The sequence below is a fragment of the Crocuta crocuta genome, unplaced genomic scaffold, assembly GCF_008692635.1.
Source record: "Crocuta crocuta isolate KB4526 unplaced genomic scaffold, BGI_CrCroc_1.0 scaffold72, whole genome shotgun sequence".
Taxonomy (NCBI): domain Eukaryota; kingdom Metazoa; phylum Chordata; class Mammalia; order Carnivora; family Hyaenidae; genus Crocuta; species Crocuta crocuta.
In genome coordinates, this window is record NW_027529427.1 from 5,209,746 (window position 1) to 5,231,627 (window position 21,882).

A 21,882-nucleotide genomic window follows, 5' to 3' on the forward strand; every position below is an offset into this window, starting at 1 on the left:
AATCTTTATTTATTTATTTATTTATTTTAGGTATAGAGGTCTCAGGTGATGATTACTCTCTTCTAGCACGTTGAAGGCATTTGACCATCTTTTGGCTTAAAATCATTGAAAGGTAACTTGTCTCTTCTCATTGGCTGCTTTTAAGATACTTTCTTTGTCTTTGATGTTCTGTAGTCTCACTGAGATACAACTAATTGTGGGTTTCCTTTTATTTATTCTTGAGACTCATTGGTATTCTTGAGCATGTGTATTAGTATCTTTCCTCACTTTTAGAAAATTTGTAGTCATTATCTGTCCAAATACTTTCTCTCTCTCTTCCCTTTCTAGGACTTCAAACAGACACATGCTAGCTTCCATTTTTCATGTCTCTTAAGCTCTCTCCATATTTTTCTGAGTCTTTGTCTTTCTGTGCTGCATTTTGGTTAGTTTATTTTGACCTAGCTTCTAGCTCACTACTTCTTTCTCAGACTGTGTCTAATATGCCATTAAGTCTGTCCACAGATTGTAATTTCAGTTATTTATTTTTTATTTCTAAAAGTTCCCTTTAGCCCATTTTCCCCGTATCTTCTTGATTATTTCTTGTGATTTGTTGCTGTTGTTCCTCGTACATAATTGCAAGCTTGTCTTTAATTTCTTTAATTACATTATAGCCATTATTATAATCAGAACCTAGATATTCCATTATCTGAAGAAGTCCTTGGCCAGTGAATTTCTTCCTCTCTTGCCAGCTCATCAATGCTCTTAGAGACATTTTTAAAAAAATATATTTTGTACAAAATTTTTCAGTTGTTTTTACTGCGGGGGCAGGCAAGGGGGTCAAATTACTTAGCCTACTATAATGCCAGAAAAAGAAGTCTAGCATATTTATTTGAGGAGGTCTCTTGTTGGGATGAGCACTGGGTGTTGTATGTAAGTGATGAATCACAGGGATCTTCTTTCGAAGCCAAGAGCACACTGTGTACTGTATATGTTAGCTAACTTGACAATAAATTATACATATGCAGAAGGAAATTCTGTTAAAAAATTGACAAAATTGGGAAACCTGACTGGCTCAGTGGGTTAAGCATCCAATTTATGATCTCGGCTCAGGTCTTGATCTCAGGGTTATGAGTTCAAGCCCTGTGTTGGGCTCTGCACTGGGGGTGAAGCCTACCTAAAAAAACAAAAAACAAAACAAAACAAAACAATGGCCAATTATGATTGGGAAGTAACCCAATGGAGACTGGCCTCTGGGACCTAGAATTGTCCACACTGTACTACTGAATGTAGTTTATGAACACCCTGAACAGTGCATGTGTGCCTTAATGAAAAGCATTCAGGAAATGTTTGCCACCATCATTGTGTATTATATTTTCATCATTATTCATATCCTTCATTGAGAAGGTCTTTCTGCTCACCATCTTCTACTCTTCCCTCAAGAATTAGTTTCTTTTCCGTGGTGCTTTTGCTATCACTGCCTACCTCAAGGTCTTCCATGTCCTGTGTGTACATCCTACCATGTGCTTGCCACAAGGCACGTACCTCCTTGCCAGGAGTGGGTCTCACCCACCATGTACTCCTCAGGGCTTCATTTTTGAGTCCCTATCTGGAACATTGTAGGGAACTCAGAATGTCTAATTAATCAAATGAGCAAATTGGCATATATTGTAGCATTGAATACTGTATTGAAAAGGTGGTCACATGTGTCAAGTCTGGGGAGACGATGGACTCCCAAGAAAAGGTGGGATGAAAAGAATGATGTAGAAGTTTGGGAAGCCATAGTCAATATAGTAAGATTTTGCTTCAGGAATGTGGTCCTGTGGTTTTGGGAGATCTGAATGCACATTGCTTAGGATAACCTTAGCTGTGGACAGTAAAACCAAAACTCCAAAACCCAACTCAAGAAACATAAACAAGGGCATTTATTACTTGTATAATGAGAAGTCTGGGATGGTGGGGGAGTGACATCAGGGCTGATTAGCCCAGTGGTTCAGTGATGTCATCAAGGGCCTGGGCTCTTTCTTTCTCCATTCTTCTGTTATGCTTGTGCGTTATGGTCACAGTGCAGCTGCAGAAGGTCATGGAGTGGCTGGACAAGACAACATCCAGTGGAGAAAGAGGTTCCTGTGTCTCTTTTTTTAAGAGCCTGGAAAACACTTCCAGGAGCACCCTCAGGAGGCCCCTCTTGTGTCTTGGTGACCAGGGGGAGTGAGATGCCCACCCCTAGCTTACCCAAGGGCCAGGGGCCTGCATGTGTTCTGACTGGATAGGGCCCCTGAGCTAGGCACGAGATCGCCCACGCTGAGTGGTAACACAGTTGGAGTTTGCTTGGAGAGGAGCAAGGGAGAGATGGATGTTGCTTGGGCAGGCAGTGCTGTTTGCTTCGAAGTCAGACCCAAAGCCCATCTGGAAGTGCATTTGATAAACAACAGGCTAAAAATTAAGTGACTTCAAAGGCCTTTTCTGCGCTGAGAACCTATAATGAATTATGTGAAGTCAAAGTGAAGAGACCGTTCCTCTGTCTGTTCTACCTACAGGTCATGCCCTGACCACAGCTGCCCCTCAGGGGACTGGCCTGGAGCCAAAGTCAGGTCATTAGGCTGCTTGTCAAGGGTGGAGCTTCAGCGACTTGCCAATTTTCCTCATGAGCCCCGCCTGGGTGTCCACCTGGCACTCCCACGGCCACGTCTCTTCCTCCCAGAGCAGCCTCACCCGGAGGCCTGGGCATCAGAGAAAGCTCCAGGAGAGCTCAGTCCTGTGTGCTGCCTCCCCGACCCCAGGCGTGGAAGTGGATGCGAGGTTTCCTTCTGGTAAGAACCAGAGGTTCCTAGAGGTAGGTATAGTGGGAACCTTCAAGGAGGCTGGGCCAAAGAAGCAAATGTTCTGAGTGATGATGAAGATGACAGTATATTTGCTAAGGTCCTCTGATTTTCTGTAGCTCCTTTTAAACCTCTTCTAGTTGACCTACCAAAGCGGACCCCCAGACTACCTGGATTTTGTGTTTCCTGCATGTCAGATTTGCGGAGAAGTATAGAATAGGCTCATTGTTCCTCTCTGAACAGGAAAGGGGAGATGATAAGAAACTGATGGGAGAGTCTTTGACCAGGAGTAGAAGACAGTTAACACAGACAGCAGTGGGCATCTGCAGTGGGCGACAGGTTCAGGTTCCATGCCAGGAGCAGTGGTGACAGTTTCAAGAAATTTTCTACTAGCCCGATAGTCTAACACTTTCCCCAGTCTTCCGGACACACATATTCAGGAGCAGCTAAAATGAAATACAGTGGAAGATTGAGGCCAGATGGCAGTCCAGTGGGATTTAGTTCGGAGTGACCTCTGTGGCATCCACTGGGGGGGGTGAGGTCATGCTTATTTGGCTGATATGAAATGTATTGTGTTATATTACATATATTTATTATGTGTGTATGCATGTATGTATGTATGTAATTTATATGTGTGTGTGTGTCTCTCTCTCTATATATATATGTATTATATTTTTTCTATCTGTCTGACATCACCAATCGATTGTCAACTTCCTGAGGGCATTCATGGAACATTTTTTTTCTCCTACGTTCTTCACAAGGTCAGTACTCAGTAATTATTGACTGACTGAGTTTCCACTTCACCTATACAATAAAGCTCGATCAGGCAAGGTCCTAGAGTTTTCATTCATTGGAACAGAGTTTCCCTCAGTGTCTACCGAGCCGCTACTGAGATGGAAAAGGGTCAGGTGCCTCTGTCACTCGAGCTGGCTTGAGTATATTCATTTCCTATGGCAGCCATTATAAAGTACCACCAAGAGGGTGACTTAAAACAGAAATTTATGGTCTCAGAATTCTGGAGGATTGAAGTCCAGTGTCAAGGTGTGGCAGGGCCATGCTCCCTCCCTAACCTGTAAGGGAATCCTTCCTCAACTCTACCCAGCTTCTGGTCATTTGTCCGCAATCTTTAGCATTTTGTGGCTCATAGCCACATAATCCACGTTCCACCTTCACTGTCACATGGCTTTCTCCCTGTGTGTCTTTATCTTCAAGTGACTATCTTTTTATAAATACGCTGGTCATACTGGAGTAGGGGCCCATCCTATTCCAGTATGACCTCATCTTAGCTAGTGACCTCTGCAATGACCCTGTTTCCAAATTAGCTCGCATTGGAGGTCCTGGGGGTTAGGGCTTCACCATATCTTTATTGGAGATCACAATTCACTCTAGAATTGTGCTCACCCTAGAAGTGAACCTATTCAGGGTGACAAGACAGAGACACACAAAAGGCTAGGGGTGAATAGCCCTAGGAGAGAATCCCAAGCGGGTAGGGGCTCAATCTCACAAAACCTTGAGATCATGATCTGAGCTGAAATCAAGAGTCAGACTCTTAACCAACTGAGCCACCCAGGTGCCCTTACTTTTATTAGTTTTATACATCCTTCTAGAGTTATTACAAATATATCTTGTCTCCATCCTGTTTTTTCTCACTATACACACTTCTTTTAACCTTGCTTTTTTTTCCACTTAATTTATCTTGGTGCTCTTTTACTGTTAGTATGTTGAGAGCTTTCCATTCATTTTTTTTAAACAGGGGCATAGTGCTCTATTATAGGGAGGTACCCTAATTTACTCAACCAATCCCCTGCCGATCAACATATGTTGTTTTCAGTCATTTGGCATTTATTACAAGTAATGCTGCAATGGGTAAGATTGCCATTTTGAATTGTACCTAAATGTACCTTAAAAAATTCTGAAATGTCTTTGCATTATCAAAAGGCCTGGAAACACTGGGTTCTAATAACTATATGCTGACCACTGGTTTGGACTGGAAAGCTGCTGTCTCTAAGGATCCCTGATGTTGGGACTAGCCTGCTCCCATTTGAACATTTTCCCAACTCTTACCGTCCCCCCCCCCCATTTGTCATCATCGTCTTCTTCTTCTTCTTCTTTTTGAGGGTGGGGAGGGGTAGAGGGAGAGAGAGAATCTTAAGCATGAAGCCTGATATGGGGCTTGATCACATGAATCATGAGATAATGACCCGAGCCCAAATCAAGAGTCAGGGACTCAACCAACTGACCCCTCCAAATGCCCCCTGCAAACGGAGTCTTTTTCAAGAAGAAAAGGAGAGGGTAGATTTCTGTGTGGATGTGATTCTGCTTCATTTGCACCTGACAAGTGGGCTTACCTCTGTTACTTGTCCAGGCATGTGGGTGTGCAGCCCTGCCTTGTTATGTCCATGCCATTTTACCCTAGAGTAGAAGGAAAGAAACCTTACTTCTTGGTTGTTTTAGCACAGCCTGGGGAGCTGCTTGGAGACCAGGGACAAAAATAAAGAAGACAGTTGAAAGACTCATTCTATAACATGTACTGCCTCACCAGAACCCCATGAGGATGTGGTATTCCCATTCACATTTTATAGACAAGGAAATGGTATCAGAGTGAAGTCACTTGACCAAGATTCATGACTAGTGCTTTGCAGAATGAGTATTTGAACCTACGAATTTCTGGCTCTAGAACCTGATGCTTTAGCTAATCTGTTACATTGCCTCCAGGATCTTAAAAAAAGGTCTGATTTACAGTTACACCTCTTACCTTTTAAGTTTGCTATAGTGGTGGCATGGTGGTGATGGTCTTGACGGAGAGAGCAGCTCTAAACATGGGCGAGGTGGTGACATGTCCCAAAGAAGGCTTATAATGAGAATGCATTTTTGTTCTAGCAAAAGCTCAGTTTTTGGGGCTGTCATGCTATAATTGGCCCCATTGCCCCCTTTCAGTACCCAGACATGTAGAGTATGACTCCTGAATGTGAGGCACCGTGCCAGATGTGAGAGGTAAGAGGCGTGAGCCACACCCTGGCCCTTGGAGCCCAGTTAGGACATGTCAACAGGAAGCTGCAGTGCCACCTGGTAAATGTGATATTGGAATGGCATGTTGCATTGGGCTGGGGCCTGAATGTGATCAGAGAAACGAATTCACTGCAGTGGGGGAAGAGGGTGGGCTCAGTTGTCTTGGGTCTTTACTATTGCTTGATGAAGGAAGGAAGTGAGGCCCGGAAGTGGAACCTGTGGGCTAAGGTATTGAGCCATCCTTCTGCCCACAGCACAGAGGTGAGGCTGATGGTGGCTGCAGCTCTGTAGGCTGTGGGCTCTTTGGAGACGGGCTCAGTCAGGATTGAAAGGTGGGCTGAAGGAAGCCTCCTCTCCCCTTTGCTGTTCTCACCTCAGCTTTCCTCATGCTGGCCATTCTGCTAGTGGCTCAGCTGGCCTCCCTCACGCCCAGTGGGGGGCATTCACTCAGGGGGTTAGCATTCCACTAGACAGGATGGGGAGGATGGGCCAAGAATTCATAAGTTACTGAATCTGACCTTTTTTTTAACACACTTTTTAAAAAATATATAATTTATTGTTAAGTCAGCAAATATACAGTGTACGCAGCGTTCTCTTGGCTTTGGGAGTAGATTCCCATGATTCATCACTTACAGACAATACCCAGTGCTCATCCCAGCAAGTGCCCTCCTCAGTGGCCATCACCCATTTTCCCCTCTCCCCACCCCCCTCCACCAACCCTCTGTTCTCTTCATTTAAGAGTCTCTTGTGCTTTGCCTTCCTCTCTGTTTGATACTATTCTTTCCCCTTCCCTTCCTCCCTGCTCTTCTGTTAAGTTTCTCAAGTTCCACATAGGAATCTGACCTTTTAATGTTTATTATCCATTTTTGAGAGAGAAAGAGAACACAAGCAGGAGAGGGGCAGAGAGAGAGGGAGACAGAATCCCCAGCAGGCTCCGTGTTGTCAGCACAGAGCCCGAAGTGGGGCTCAAACTCACGAACCCTGAGATCATGACCTGAGCCGAAATAAAAATTTGGATGCTTAGGACATTTAACTGACTGAGCCACCCAGGTGCCCCTGAATCTGACTTTTTAAATCACACCTCAGCAAAAGGATCTGCCCACTGGAGCCTCTTGTCACAGGGAAGCTCCTTTCCTGGCTTTTTCATGTTGGCATTTATTTTTCTTTTACCTGAGTCTGCATGTAACAGCATCTATCATCGCTGTAGTTACCATAGAACAATTAGGGGGTTTGCTTTTATTTCTTCTTTCTCTGAGAATGAAGCTCACCACAGCAGCTTATTGGCAGAGGGGGTGGGGAGGGAGACAGTTGCTCTTCATTCAAACACTGGTCTTAGGCGGGCTGGTGGTGAAATTTGCAAAACACAGGTGTTGAAACTCAGTCCCAGTGAGTGCTAGGGATCTATTGCTTGTGCTTCTACGGAGGAGTAATGGAACCTGTTGTTTTCTGGTTAAAAAGGATTCAGTCCTGAGGGAATACAGACAACGGGATTTTTTTAGGGCCACAGCTGTGTGTGTGTCTCCATGCTGGCGGCTGTGTGCAGATCCGAGAGAAAAATCCCATACCCGGCTTGTCCTCAAGTAACTCAGTGACAGGAAGGGGAGCAAAATATACAGTTGACTGACCTTTGACCTTGGTGGGCTTGCTTCCTCCTTCAAGAAACCAGTAAGGCTGGGTTTGGTCAGTATTTCTAATGGGGTCAGCACTGTCCCCCAGAGTAGTGCTTCAGGAGTGTATGAATCACTTGGGGGAACTTGTTAAAATGCACATTCCCACCCAGTAGGTCTAGTTCAAGGCTTCAGATTCTGCATTTGCAACAGACTCCCTGATGCTGCTCCTGGTCAAGGGACCACAGTGCTTTGGGTATTAAAAGCCCCAGAAAGCATTTAGTAAATCTGTAAGGATGGCTTTGAGTTGCCACCCCCCTGACAAAGGACCCGCAATTTACTGTGTGGGGGCTGAGGGTGCTACCCCATCGGTGAAGAATCGTCTCCTGCCCTGTCAAACTCAACCCCAAACAGATACAAATCAGTCATACTTTTCTACATAGTAATACTGAGTAATTTTCAGAAAAGTTATACCAAAAGCCCAGTAATTTAGGAGATGGTTTTTGGGGAAGAGAAGCCTGAATGGAATAAAGACAAAATCTTGAAATGACTGGATAATTTCCCTACTCTATGCATTCTGTCTAGATTAGAGCATTTCCAAACATATATTTAACTGAAAGGGGCTTTAGTGCAATATGTAGTTACTGCAAAAGCAAGGAAACCACTTACAGATTTGTAACAGGAGATTTGGGACTTCATCTAACAAACAAAGATGTAGGACAACATATCATTAGATTAGCAGAGGCACATGAAAATGTCACCATGTCAATAAACTCCTTTGTTAAAACTGCCTGTAAAATAGTTTCTATTCTCAGGGCACCTGGACGGCTCAGTCGGTTGGGCCTCTGACTCTTGATTTCAGCTCTGGTCATGATCTCATGGTTCATGAGTCTGAACCCTGTTTGGGATTCTCTCTCTCTCTGCCCCTCCCTCTTCAAAATAAATAAACTTAAAGTAGTTTCTATTCTAATATATGTCTGTACAATCATAGAACAATGATAAGGCATCTCTTGCAAAAATTAGACATTACAGTGATTTACTTTGGGGTTGCCTTTCTTTTTCACTCTTAGTTTAATATTCCCCTTTGGGGTCTATCAAACAACATTTTCCAATCCATCCTCCTCTTCCCACTGCCTGAATGAAAAGGATATTGCTTCCATAGCTTTTTTTTCTTTTTTAATGCTGAAGACTGAGTGTATGCCTCCACTCTGTGGGTGGGGTTTCCAGATCAGGGACAATGTTTTCCATGACTCTTTGTCACTGCCCTATCCCATGTCAGCATAATAAATTATTAGGACACTTTATAAAGTTTAACTGATTCACAAGAATAGCATCCTTCCTGGTTTTATCTACTTTCACATTAGTAATTTCACTTGACTTATTATCCCTACCTCAGTTAAGACTATTTCCTTCTTCCTCTTGTCAGATCCAAACCAGTCAGTGGGTTTGTTATTTCTCATCCTAACATCTTTTTTTTTAATTCTGTCGTCCTCTAGTCTTTTATTTCCTCACGTATTCATTGTAAGTAGGTGTAAGCACTGACTGCTTCATTAGTGCGTTCCAGTGCAGTCATGCATGAGCACCTACATAATGAAATATTTATTATTTTAATACAAATTACTTTCCTTTTTTTTCTTGTATATTACAATTAGGGCTAAATTATGCATGTGTGTGGACTCACGTATCTGGGAGCGTTGTTTCAGGTGGTAAAGAGGCTGGTTGGTGGATTGGAGAAGGTGAAGCACCATTGGATTAAATGGTCTCTTAGGTCTCCGACATTTGTGCAACATATATCATTTTTTTAATGTTTATTTATTTTGAAGAGAGAGTGGGGGAGGGGTGGTTCAGAGAGCGAGAGAGAGAGAGAGAGAGAGAGAGAGAGAGAGAGAGAGAATCCAAAGCAGGCTCCATGCTATCAGCACAGAGCCGGAGAGCCCAACTCGGGGCTGGACATCACAGTGAGATCATGACCTGAGGCAAAATCAATACTTGGATGCTCAACAGGCTGAGCCACCCAGGCGCCCCTGTGCAACATTTAAAAACCAGCAGATGGCAGTCTGATCTGTGGCTACATTGAAGGAAATCCTGGAGGAGAAAGCAGTTAGGAAAGTAGGTATCCCTCTGTATCTGCTTGGATGAGATGCATGAGTCCTCCAGACTCGAAATGGTGGTTCTCCCCAGGTTGTTCTTGAGAAGTTGGGAAACCCAAACAAACAAAAGCAAACACAAAAACACACACACATACTTCACACCTTGCCCCCACCCAGGATCATTTGAAACTGAATCTCTGTGTTGAGGCTCCCCCCTCCCCTGGCATCTGGAGCCTAAGTCTCCCCAGATGAGGGTTGAGAATCACTGCCTGCAGTAAGGTGAATGGTGAAAATATAGGTCCACGTCCAGACCTACAAATGTGACCCTATCAGAAGGGTCTTTGCTGATGTAAAAAAGTCACAGATCTCCAGATGAGATGGTGTTGGGTTGTCCACGTGGGCCCTCCATTCAATGACAAGTGTCCTTATAGGAGCACACAGAGAACGGACACAGAGAAGAGACAGCCGTGTGAGGAAGGAGACACAGATTGTTCTCATAGAGCCACCAGAAGCCAGAAGAAGGAAGGACTGATTTCTGCCCTAGAGCCTTGGGGGGGGGGTGGGGCACAGCCCTGTGGACACCTAGGTTTTAGGACCTCTGGCCTCCAGAACCATGAGGAAATACATTTCTGCTGTTTTTAGACACCTACTTTTTTTAAGTTTATTTATTTTGACAGAGACAGAGAGAGTGTGGGGTGGGGAGGGGCAGAGAAAGAGAAAGAATCCCAAGCTGACCCCACACCTTCAGCACAGAGCCCAGTTTGGGGCTTGAACTCACGAAACTGTGAGATCATGACCTGAGCCAAAACCAAGAGTTGGACGCTTAACCGACTGAACCACCCAGGCGCCCCAAGACACCTAATTTTTGATGATTTGTGATGGCAGCCCTAGAAGACGAAGCCCCTGCCTAAAGGGTGGATAACTTTGGTAGGGGGGAAGGGATATAGGAGATTCTTAGACATGGCAGCAACATGGGTGAGAAGGCATCGATATTCCTTCCTCTAAGAAAGACGCCCTCCTCCCCTCCGTGCTGGTCATCCTATTTCAGGGAACTGTCTATGCAGCACCTCTTAGGACCACAAAGGGCCCCAGAAGCTCCAGAATCGAGTTCACTCCGCCTTCTGCAAATGTGGGAACCACTGAAGGGTTCTGAGGAGGGAGTGACAGGGTGATGTTTTAGGGGTGCAGGCCCGTACGGCCTGAGGTCGTGTGCCTAAACACTCGCATCTGTTGCGGATTCATGTAATTGGTCACTGAACCCATTCCTCTCTCCAGCTCTTCCCATCCCAGCAGTGCCCCCTACAGTGGGGGCTTCCCTTGCGAGCAAAGCCGTTGTTTCGCAGCCCCAGAAGTGTGGGTGGTATTGCCACCATCATAGCTGGATCTGCCCAAGTTTTAGACATTGATCCCACTGCAGATCCGTAAGTGCGGTCACGTCACTTCTGAGGAACTGCAGAGGGACTTTCTCAGTTAACTGGGTTTGGAGGAGTGCAGCCAACTTCAAGGCACATGCAGTGCCAACCGTGCTTCCTTAATAACCAGCCTGTTGTCTTGCAGAAGCATCTTGCGGGCACCGCACGATGGAACACAGATCCATGCCCTACTTTCTGCAAACGTACGCAAGAGATATTATTCATTGACAATGCTCTTGAACTCCTCCCGGACTTTTCCGGCTGGCGTAGGAGCTGAGAGGGCACAAGAATGCCCCGGACCTGGTCTCGCTGATCACTTTGCTGGATCTTGTGTGTGCATTTCCCAGACGTTGTTCTCAGCAGCCGACTCAGGAAGGACCCGTAGTGTGGGGGCAGAGAGGTCACCTGAGTACGATTGTCTTCAGGGTGGAAAAGTAATCAAACACTGCCTGGCAAGGACCATCCCGGGACTGCAGTGCTGAGCTGGGGGTGAGTGGGGAGGGGTGGGTTGGAAGCAGAGAGAAGAATCAGAAGGGAGCAAGCAGCCCACGGTTATTCTTAGTCTTCAACCGTCAGCTGTGTTGGGGATTTAACGTTACGCACTGTCCCAGAAACAATTGAAGGACAGAAGAACTCTTGCAATTCATTTTCTGGGAATGAATGTCTTGTAAGGAAAGGAGGTCACTTCCTTCCACGGACACCACCCTATGGTACTGTGAGGTCAGTGGCTACTGTTTTCATGTTGAGGGACAGGCTGCAAAATGCTGGGTACAGGTTGCATTGGAGCTGTTAGCTTCAGGAGTAGTTTGGGGATCTGCTGGGTAGGATGTCCTACCAGAGGGCATCCTGGCCTCCCCCTGCCTCTAGGAAACTGAGTACCCATCCCTGCCCATTATGGATTGTGAAGGAGAAGGGCATCTTCAAGTGAGATGTGGGGCCAAAGTTAGGGAGCAGAGATGGAAGACCATTGCTGGTGTCAAGTCTCACAGGGGCACTTAGATGCCCTTTCCCAAGGCAGAGGACCAGGGAAAATGTTTCCAGTTGGGCAGTGAAGCATGCTGAGTGCAAACATACAGTTTCATCACTGTTTGAAATAGGAACTCCGCTCTCCCTCCGCTCACCACCTCCTATTTGCAAGAAAACCTGAGGAATTTTCCCAGGGTGGGTGGAGGGGTGCCTACATCTTACACTAACTGACCACGTGAACTATGGGGGGATCCAGTGGCCCCCAGAGGGTGAGCACTGCCTGAGAATCCCCAAGAAGTCTGGGGCCCAGCTGCTTTCCCATGCATGGTCCCAAGCCCAGAGAGAGGGCATCCCAGAGACCAGTCATCAGTCCACTCACCAGACACTGTAGGTGCCTCGTGCTCAGTACTCTAGGAGAGTGCTGGGCAGACCACTGGGGCTGAGATGAATGGGCCCTGGCATCAGGGGTGGCGGGGGGGGCTCACAGTCCAGCAGGGGAAAGAGATGTTAACTAATTACACAAGTAGTTCTCCATTACAGTGGGCAGATATGCTAGGGAGGGGCCCGCAGTCTGCGAGGACATACAGTAGGAATCCTAGTCTAGGGGTCAGTGAGGGAGGTAGGACTGGACACTGCTCCAGTCTGCTTTCATCTGGGCTGAGGAAGTTGTATTTACCTTGTGTCAGGGCCAGCTTTATTGACATGTTCATGAAGATGTGCCAGGCTGGGAACTTTTTAAATTTTTTAATTTTTTAAAAAAAATGTATTTATTTATTTTGAGAGAGAGAGAGAGAGAGAGAGAGAGATTGCAAGTGGGGAAGAGGCAGAGAGAGAGTCGGGGAATGAGAATCCCAAGCAGGCTCTGCACCACCAGTGCGGATCCCAGTATAGGGTTTGAACCCACAGTCTGCGAGATCATGACCTGAGCGAAAGTCCGATGCTCAGTAGGCGCCCCCCTGCCTGGGAACTTTGAAAGAAATGCAGTGGATGGGGGAATGTCAGAAGGCTGCCTGGGCAGGGACTCTTTCCACACGTCCTCTTCTGATGGGCAGGAGCTCCTCCAAGGTCAGGATGAGTCCCTGTGAGTGCTGTCGGGCCCTATGTTGACCTCAGAAATAATAAATGTGCTCGGGAAGCAGCTCAGGAGCATTCAGCCCTCCCTTCTCAGTACTGCCTCCAGACTTCCCACCCCACCTTCCATTTTCATCACTTCTTTTCTCCAAGCAGCAGGGCTAGCTCAGGTCCCTACAGCCTCGAGCCGGTGTCATCTCCTTGTTTCTTTCTTTTTTCTTTTCTTTTCTTTATTATTTTTTTTTTTTTTACAAATAGTTTATTGTCAAGTTGGTTTCCATGTAACANCTTGTTTCTGCCATGTTGCCATTTGACCCCCTTCCTCCACACTGTCATCAGACTGTCCTGACTTCTCTGACTGCTGGCTGTATGACCTGAGGCAGGTTACTCAACCTTTCTGAGCCCTGTGGGTGAACAAGGGTGGTCAGTATCACACAGGATTATAGGTGGGACCTACGAAGACAATATAGTTTTGCACTTAGCATCATGCTTGGCATATAATAACTACCTGAAATATGTTAGGTTCTGGATCTCATGATGACTCCTTACTACCTACAAAATAAAGAATAACCCTCTTAGAATTCAGTTCCTCCAAGGAGCATCTGTCGACTCCCGTTATGTGCTAGTTGTTATGCTACGTACTATGGTTACAGAATGAATGAGCCACGATCCCTGACCTCCGAGACCTGAAAATTGAGTAGGAGATAGACATGAATACAGCCAAGAATAATACAATGTGATGAGTGGTACATTAGCAACAAACACAAAGGGCCACAGGAACACAGAAAATAAGCAACCAAGTCTACCTGGCATGGCATTGGAGACCGCTAGACCCCCTGCTATACTTCTCACTCTAGGTGATGCCTGTGCTACTGTTCTCTTACATTTCCCCAAATTGTCCTCCCCATCGCTCCAGCCCTCGGGGCCACTTCATGCCTCTCCTCAGCCTGAGATCATCTCCCCTCACCACACCACCCACTTCTATCTATCCTACGGGGCCATATATGTACCCTATTCTCCACAAAGCCTTCATATAGCACCCAAATAGTTATCCTTCATAATTTGTTGACTTTTCTTGAAAAAAATACTTTATTTACTTATAAGCAGCATATTTTTTTTAGGCTTCACCACCAATGTGAGGCTTAAACTCATGACCCTGAGATCAAGAGTTGCGTGCTCTACCAACTGAGCCAGCCAGACGCCCCAAACCAATGTATGTTTATCATAAAAAGAACTATCTGAGAATATAGCAGATAGTATAAGAAGAGGGAAAAAAATTGCCCATAAATCCAATAAACAGAGATAGTCACCATTAATATGGGGGCATATTTCTTCCCACCCTTTTTCAGTACACACACAAACATACTTTTCTTACTACCTTTCCTCAGTCTGCCCTATATTTAAGTTTGTCACATACATCCATCTCCATCGGACTGTGAGCTTTTGAGGGCACGGATAATGTGCCGCTCACTTTTTATCCCTGTTATGGAACACAACATCTCACACTAAGGACTCCTTCCATAAACGTCCGCTGAAGATATCCACCAGGTGAATTTTTAGGCTTTGGAATGCAGCCCACCATTATTTTGAAAAAGCAGATTTACTGCCCTGGTGCTTGCTGCTTGTTTAAAACTAGCATGCATTCCTCAAGCCCCGGTCTGCTGGGTGGCAGGAAAGGGGCACAAATCCATAACGATTCAACAGGTAGCTGAGACACAGGCGGGTGGCTTGGTTTGCTTCACATCCTGCATCAGGTTGAACTGAAAAGGCAGCCCTGCCCCTGGCGTCTGGCAGAGGCCCTTTTCTTGCTGTAGAATGACACGGTTGAGCCTGGTAAATCTTTTTTATCTTTTCTGATCAAAAATAGTGTTGGCGTCTCACCCCGGGGTGAGGAGAGGTGGGTGAGATCTTCTCTAAGAAATCTGTTTGGGCTCTTAACTACTCTTGTCTTAGGTTAAAATTCAAGAGGCCCTTTGAGCCAGGGTTGGAAGTGAAAATAAGACAGGGCCTTTTCTGGAAAGCTCCGCGTAGGGGGAGCCAGGGCCAAGTCAAGAGGGGAATTCACTCAGCGGGCCACAGGAGAGAGCAAGCAAGGCAGAGACACAAGAGGGTTTCACTGGCATAAAAGCAGCGGAAAATGTTCACACGGCATCAGGATCCCTTCAGGGCACGTGAGAGGCTGCTGGTGGGTTGAGTACCTTCCTTTTTCCATAACAAAATGTAGGGAATTCATTGGTATAGTTGGCAATGGAAGAGCAAAGGCAGATGTAAGGAAGACAAGCCCCTTTGCCTTCTGAGGTTTTTATTTGAAGATGGCAGGATGTTTGTTATTTAGATGTCTTAGATATGTGGCACAGCCAAAGCTTTATCTAGAATTAAATATCTCTGAGGGAATTTCATTACAAGATCAAGGAAAAAGTCTGCAAGGTTTTGGCTTCTGATGAAAAGCATCTGAAACTAAGTAAAATCAAAGCAAACCCTTAAACAAACAAATTATTGATTTGGGCGATGTGAGGAAACCTCGGTGGGAGAGTCTCTTTGGGAGCCAAAGAGTGGAGAGGAGAGTGGGAAAATATTTAGGGCTCAGCCTTGGACACTACCTTCTGGGATGGGATTTTTTCTCTATGTCCACCAGGAAAAAGAGATGAAATTGATGCCATCTTGTAGTTTACAGAGTGGAAAGAGCTGAGGAGCCCAATGCCTGAGGAGGCCAAGTGACTTGTCCAACACTGGGACACTAGCACTAACGTGGGCAAGTATGCTTTTTTTTAAAAAAAAAATCCAAAATCGGCATTTCTTTCTGCAACTCTATATGGCTGTGGGAGGTAAAGGATTTAGTAGAAAGGGCATAGGTCTGAGACCACCTTGGGTTGAATATGGCCGTTTGGGGACAAGTTTTTAATACTGTTCCCAGACTCTGTTTACTCACCTGTATGAAGCCCACACTGCCCCCAAACTGCCTCGGGACTGTCCCCACCTTCTCAGGCATGGCCTCCAATTCTTGAAAGCTCTCCTCCAGGCCTCACACACATAAGGGCTCACTCATTCATTCAGGGCCTGTTCCACATGCTGGGGGCTCAGCTGTGGACCGGAACCATGAAGCCTTGGTCTTCATGGAGCTCACTTACCAGGTCAGTGCTGTCCGGTGGACACATAATGGGAGCCTCACACATACTTTACAATATTCTAGTAGCCACTTCAGAAAAAGTAAACAGGCGAAATTGATTTTATCAACATTTTGTTGAACCTGATACATACACCATATATTTCAAGTGCAATCTACAAATGTGCTAATTAGATGTTTAACATTCCTGTTTTTCTGAGCTACGTTATTCTTACAACGCATGTCAGTTTGGCCACATTTCAAGCACTCGATGGCCTTGTGAGGTTTGCAGCTACTCTCTTGGACAAGGCAGTGGCAGGGTCAGGAGCAAGACTCCGCCAGCCACCCCAGTGACCACAGCTGAGGGTGGGGCTCCACTGCAGGCCCTGCCTGCCTGCCTGCCTCGGGAGAAGGCTGCCTACCGAAACCAAGGTGCCCCTCCCCCCCGGGCACCCAGGTCCACCCTGCCGCAGCATGCTGATGTCATGAAGCAAGAGGTACAATGTCTACCCCAGGAGTCCTGTCCTAGTTGGTGCATTTGGGCGAGGGACTGACACAGTGCTGTCTCTGTGATAACAGCAGTAACACAATCAGTACTTAATGAGTACTAAGTACGAGCCGGCCCTGTGCTATGCACTTCACATGCTTACTATCTTCCGGGCAACTTTACGGGAGATGCGCCTACCACCAATGTTTAACAAAGGAGGAAAGTGGCTCAGAGAAATTAGATAACTTGTTGAGGGTGACATGATGAGTTAGGGACAGAGCTGGGGCTTAAACCCAGAGCTGTCTAAAGCCGCAGCCTTGTGTTACTCTGAGAAAGCAGAGAATGAGATCCAGGATGAACACACGCTCCCGGAGTCTTTGTCTAAGGCTCTCCTCCTCCTCTCACAGCCACACTGCCAAGTGCCTTGGGGATGCAGATGTCATTGAGGATGACTCAGGGTCACATGCAGAGGTGACATCTGTGAGATGTACGGGCATTCCCAGACACAGGTGTGTTCTTACTACAAATAAGATAGCACAACCTTTGAAAACCATGTAGCAGTGTGTGTGTGTTACAAATAAGATAATAAATTTTTTAAAAGTAAGTTATTTATTTATTATTTTAAGAGAGAGAGAGAGCGGGGGGGGAGCAGAGAGAAAGGGAGAGAGAGAATCTCAAGGAGGCTCTGTGCTGACGATGCCCTGAGGCAGGGCTCGAACCCATGAACTGTGAGATCATGACCTCTTGAGCTGAGATCAAGAGTTTGATGCTCAACCCACTGAGCCATCCAAGTGTTCCACAAATAAGATATTAACTTTTAAGCATAGATTACAAAAGTGTCTCTTAAGTCTTAAGCTTCATGTGAAAGTTTGCTACCATTATTAGATATTTATTGCTACTGTTACCGTTTAGTCACCAGGGCGCTCACCACAAACCAGATCCCTGCTGCCGTGATGTGATAGCAAATGACAACTGAGAACAGAACCTGCCTTGCATATTCTGTCCCCAGTGGCTCGCAGCACCTGGGAGTGTTTGAACTTCACTTATGGATATATTACAGTAAAACCCCATGCACAAGCGAGCTAATTAGCCAGGTGTTCTCATTTGCCAGCTTGCCTGGTGCTGAAATCTGTCTTTATGTTCAGCCTTGGGTGGCCAGCGGCGCTCCTGGCTCCTCAGAGCACAGCTAAAGAGACACTTAGAAACCTGCAGATATGATCGAGGGCCCCAGGCCTCCCTGCTCCAGTCCCTGGGCAGGTGAGAGGCCAGGAACTTCCACCAGGGTCTGAAGAGAAAGTGTCCCTGACTGTGCCCCAGGTTCTGGGACACCCTGGTGGCCTTGCTAAATGAGATTACCTTGAAGAACATCCAAATCCCATGCCCTCTCCAAGGCCATTTAAGTCCTGCTTTCTGCACAGAAGACTTTCCTGCGTGCGTGCCCCCTCCAGTCTTCTTCAACCTGTCGTGTCCTGTGGTCTTGTGTCACTCAGACACGGAAGCTCCTTTTCTGTATGATTAGCTGCACATTTTCTTTATGGACATGCCCTTTCTTTCCCATTCCCAGACTTCTGTGAGTGACCTCTCCCAGCCACAATCATCCTGTGATATTTCTGATGTTGACTTGTGACATTTCTGGTGATCTGGTTGGTAGTAAACTCCACCTTACTCCGGAGAAGGTTTAGTGGGTTGGTTCATTTCTGTAAGTGGGCACAATGTCCTTAATTAATTTTTCATTTGGCTTTGTCTGCCACTTCTCCATCCAGAACATGCTTTCTCTGAGATTTGGAGTCTTGTAATGTTGACTTCCAACTAAAATATCTGCCTGACTTACCTTGGAGATTGAGCACCGTGTTGCTCAATACTGAGCAAAGGGCTAGTAAGTAGTACCCCAGTCCCAATCAGCCCCCTCTGATGCTAATTATTGAATAATACTCTTTACTTTTACTTCAGTGTAATTACAAATGTATTATATCTTCATTTATTAGTTAATGCCTCTCCCCTGCACTGGGGAACCTTTTTATTCTCTGCTGTATCCTGAGCACCTAGTAAGATGCTCAGAACCTGGTAGGGACTCGGACTAGTTAGTTCAGTAACTAGTTCAGTGACTCGTTCATCTATGAATGAATCAGCGTGGCCACTGTAGTGGAGTTAATGAAGGCAGAGAGATGGGGAGTTGGGATCTCGGGTGCTCAGAGGCTTTCTGAAAGCTTCAGCTATAAAGAGAAGTGAGGTCAGCTACAGAAGGGCCTGTGAAATAATGAAAAACATATTGGCCCAGAAGTCAGGGACCCAAGGGTCGGGTATTTTCCTGCACTGAGGTTTATTTTCTGTGTAACCTTGAGAAAGTCTTGTGAGGGTTGAGGGGGATAATTTTGTGAAATTGCTTTATAAACCACAAAGTGGCATCGTAAGATGCTATTCACTATCCTGAGATCTGGTCCCTGCCTACTTGTCCAAATATATTTCTATTAATTTGGTTTAGCTAAGTTTTTCTTCTCATTTAAAAAGAAATGTTTTTCCCCACTATTGCACAAATTTCATTGTAATAATGAAATTTCATAATATTTCATTGTAATAATGAAAATATTAGAAAATTCAGAAGAAAAGAAAAATAAATCACCTCTTAGGATTACTGTCTGGAGGGGCGCCTGGGTGGTTCAGTCGATCAAGCATCTAACTCTTGATTTCAGCTCAAGTCATGACCTCACGGTTCGTGAGATGCAGCCCTGGGTCAGGCTTTGTGCTGACAGTGCAGAGCCTGCTTGGGATTCTCTCTCTCCCTCTCTCTGCCCCTCCCACACTGGGTATCATGCATGCGCACTCTCTCTCTCTGTGTCTCTCTCTATCAAAATAAATAACATTTTTAAAAACTTAAAAAAAGATTACTGTCTAGAAATAACACTATTGATGTCTCCATGTATAGCCCACGTAATTAAAAAAAAAAAAGTAGATATGACCTAAGTTTCCCTGGTATCAGCAGCTGGGGGCAGACAGGGCAACATTCCTCCCACAGTCTCCTACTTCCTCTCGCTGCTGGGAACCACTGGAGGGCGGAGCCTCCCCACTCTGGTTGCTTCCAGAGTCCTCCGCAGTGATGCCAGTGAGAGGTCCTGAGAGGGAACTTAGGGAGGTGTCTTCTTCCAGCACTTTTTACTGTCTCAAAGTACTTACTGGATTTATGTGTTTACTGTTCGTCTCTCTCCACTGGAATATAAGTTCTGCAAGGTCAAGAGCTTGCTGGATTTGACTTATTGTTGCCTTTTGGCACTTAAAACAGTGTCTGCACATAGTAAATATTTATTAAATGAAGTCATGAACACCCCTGTGCTGTATTCATATAGAATAGGAAGCATTTGCTTCAGCTGAATTGTGCATATGAGCTACATGTATGGAAGGCCACATTCACTGGTAAGACACCTCTGGTCTGCTGGATCAAACTATAGTTGGAAATTTGGGTTTAGCAGCAGTGCGATGGATAACCCTAACCCCTTCCGAGTCACCACTGCTGCCTCCAGTGATTGCAAGCATGCTCTCAGACCATGTTACTTAGCATGTGGCCAGTGCATTCTGCAGATTGGACACAAAGAGCTTCAAGAGCATTGTTGGGAGCTGGGGCTTTGAGAGGGGGTGTCCAGTTAGCCCTGAGGCTACCCACTTCTCAGGCATAAGGGTCTGCCCTCACTGGGCTGGACACAGTGCCACTAAGCACTTCCCACTGCTACCACCCCACTTTTTCTCCTCTTCTCCAAAACCTGGAAGAGGATGGGACTACTCCTGGGTCATTGCAGCCCTACTGGGAGGGAGGAAGGGATGAATGTTTCCTTGATTTTCCTCAAATTACCATAAAACCCCTTCCACTGTGGCCCCCAGTGGAAAATGAACAGTGATTGTGATTTGTCTATGTGTGTTTCCTAGGTGGGATTCAAATCACAAGAAGCAAAAGTGCCCACCAGACAGAAGAGTTACCTATCCCTCCCTCGCCCATGTCTTCAGCCTGTGTTGGGGCCACTGATGCTGTTTTTAGTATTCATGCGGATCATTAGCAAGTGCTTGGATTCCAGAATCCGGGTGTTCAGATCGGCTATTTCTCCCAAGCCTTCTTTTTCTTTCTTTTTTTTTTTTTTAAAGCTTATTTGTATTTATTTTGAGAGAGAGAGACAGAGGGAGGGAGTGCAAGCTAGAGGGGCAGAGAGAAAGGGAGTGTGAGTATCCACGCAAGCTTTGCACTGTCAGTGCAGAGCCCTACGTGGGACTTGATCTCACCAACTGTGAGATCATGACCTGAGCTGAAACCAAGAGTCAGACGCCTAACTGACTGAGCCACCCAGGCACCCCTCTCCAAGCCTTCTTGACGCCAGTTTCTTTCTTCTTTTTTTCCCAGTTTTATTGAGATACATAGGTTAATTAACATATAACATTGTATAAGTTTAAGGTGTATAACAATGATTTCATACATATATATATATTTGAAAAATGGTTAGCACCATTTTGTTAATATCAATCACAGTAGATAGTTACAATTTTTCTCTCGTAATAAGATCTTTCAGATCTGCTCCCTCGTCATCTTTCAAATATACAATACAGTATTGTCAACTGTAGTCACTGCCCTCTATGTTACATCCCTAGGACTTATTTATCTTATAAATAGAAGTCTGTGATTTTTTATCACCGTCACCCATTTCCCCCATGCCCCGTTCCCCACCTCTGGAAATCACCAGTCTGTTCTCTGTGTCTATGAATTCTGTTTTTTTAGATTCCACCTATAGATGAGATAATACAGTATTTGTCTTTTTCTGTCTGACGTATTTCACTCAGCATAATGCCCTCAAGATATGTGTTGTCACAAATGACAGGAGTTCTTCTTTTTTTTATGGCTGAGTAATATTACATTTCATGCCTGAATAATATGATATTATATATATGTATATGTACATGTATATATAATAAGTTACATTTTCTGTATTAGTTCATTCATTGATGGATACTTGAGGTTGTTTCCATTGGCTTTGGCTTTGTAAACAATGCTGCAATGAACATGGGGATGTAGGTATCTCTTTGAGATAATGATTTTTATTTCCTTTGGATATATATCCAGAAATTGAATTGTTGGATTGTATGGTGGTTCTACTTTTAATTTTTTTAATGTTTACTTATTTTTGAGAGAGAGGGGGATTGAGAGAGAGAGAGAGAGAGAGGCAGGCAGAGCATGAGCAGGGAAGGGGCAGAGAGAGAGGGAGACAGAATCCAAAGCAGGTTCCAGGCTCCGAGCTGTCAGCACAGAGCTTGATGCAGGACTCTAACTCATGAACCACGATATCATGACCTGAGCTGAAGTCAGA

At 45.4% G+C, this 21,882-nt stretch overlaps 1 protein-coding gene across 1 annotated transcript in view; it reads left to right on the forward strand.

Annotated features, from left to right (window-relative positions):
• Positions 1-2,646: 2,646 nt before the first annotated feature.
• CRACR2A (calcium release activated channel regulator 2A) overlaps positions 2,647-21,882 on the forward strand; it is a 117,457-nt gene continuing 98,221 nt past the window's right edge. Inside the window, exon 1 of the mRNA XM_077758990.1 lies at positions 2,647-2,812. The gene's annotated coding sequence lies outside the window, so the exon portion shown is untranslated. The remainder of the gene's footprint in view (positions 2,813-21,882) is intronic.